Below are 1,160 nucleotides of genomic sequence, written 5' to 3' on the forward strand. Positions count from 1 at the left end.
ATAGTAAGTGAGACTCTTTAAGGTAAATTTTCGCTGGTAGGCAGCACTTGGAAGGTCTTATTGCAGCATCTCCTTAATATCTTGGTGAAATCATTCACTCTGCTCTTCACTCACATCTTTTAATTTTCTTCACTCACATCTTTTTTAATCCAAGGTGGGAATGAAGGAAATATATTTTCAGATTTATTAGGAAACCTTAGATTGAAAACAATTTTAATATTTCATTGACGACTTGTTTCTTGTTAGAGAGGATCAGTCATGGATATGATCAACTGTATATCAGCCAGAGGCCGTCCAATATCTGGTTGTACAAAATACCTAGCTGCAACTTTATCTACGATAAATTTTGATTTTATGTATTTAAAGAAATCTTCAGCTTCATGCATAACTGTACATAACAGTCGAATTGTGATCCCCCACCTGGCTGACAGATCAACCATCTGACCGAACCTAATGTTCCCAATATTTTAAAATTGCCGCACTCTTGCCAATCGTCTGTGATTTGTTAAGAATCAATTTAAGAACTTCAGAAGTGCTTCACTGATTCCTTTTGAAGAAATTAGGAAAAACCGCCACCGCTCTCAAGAAGTCTTATAAAAAAGCAAGTCGTCCTTTTAGGCAAAGTAGGAAGTGAATGGCTTATTACAATATTTAAACCAGGAGGAAGAGGCTCTCGGCTAAAGGAATTTCTTACTTTCAGCTTTTATCCAGCAACTTAGCAGCGTTTCTGAGAAGATTCAAGTTTATCACCAAACTATTTTACTTGCTCTGCTCTGCTATTTGCAGACTGGGGTATGAATTTGTTTGCTTCCATTTTAAATTATACCATTTACCACAACTAAAACAAGCAATAGGAAAGATGTTTTCTTGCTCATGAACCAATTCAAAGATCTTCAACACATCCTTGCAGAATTTATGAAGAAGTTCGTTATAAAAATTATTTCTACAATATCCTATACAGAGAACCAAACAAGAAAAAACTAGTGCAATGATATATTTAGGCTTTGAAATGATTTATCTCCCAAACTATTGAAACTCTCAAGTTGCATCTTGAAGTGGGAAGAAGATCGTTTTATTTATTTACATAATGTAATATTCACTATTTTGTGAAAATTCATTTTTCTCCCAAAATTTATTTGRATTTATAATCCAAAATAACT

The sequence above is a fragment of the Bactrocera latifrons genome, unplaced genomic scaffold, assembly GCF_001853355.1.
Source record: "Bactrocera latifrons isolate USDA-ARS-PBARC rearing strain unplaced genomic scaffold, ASM185335v1 scaffold_921, whole genome shotgun sequence".
Classification (NCBI taxonomy): Eukaryota; Metazoa; Arthropoda; class Insecta; order Diptera; family Tephritidae; genus Bactrocera; species Bactrocera latifrons.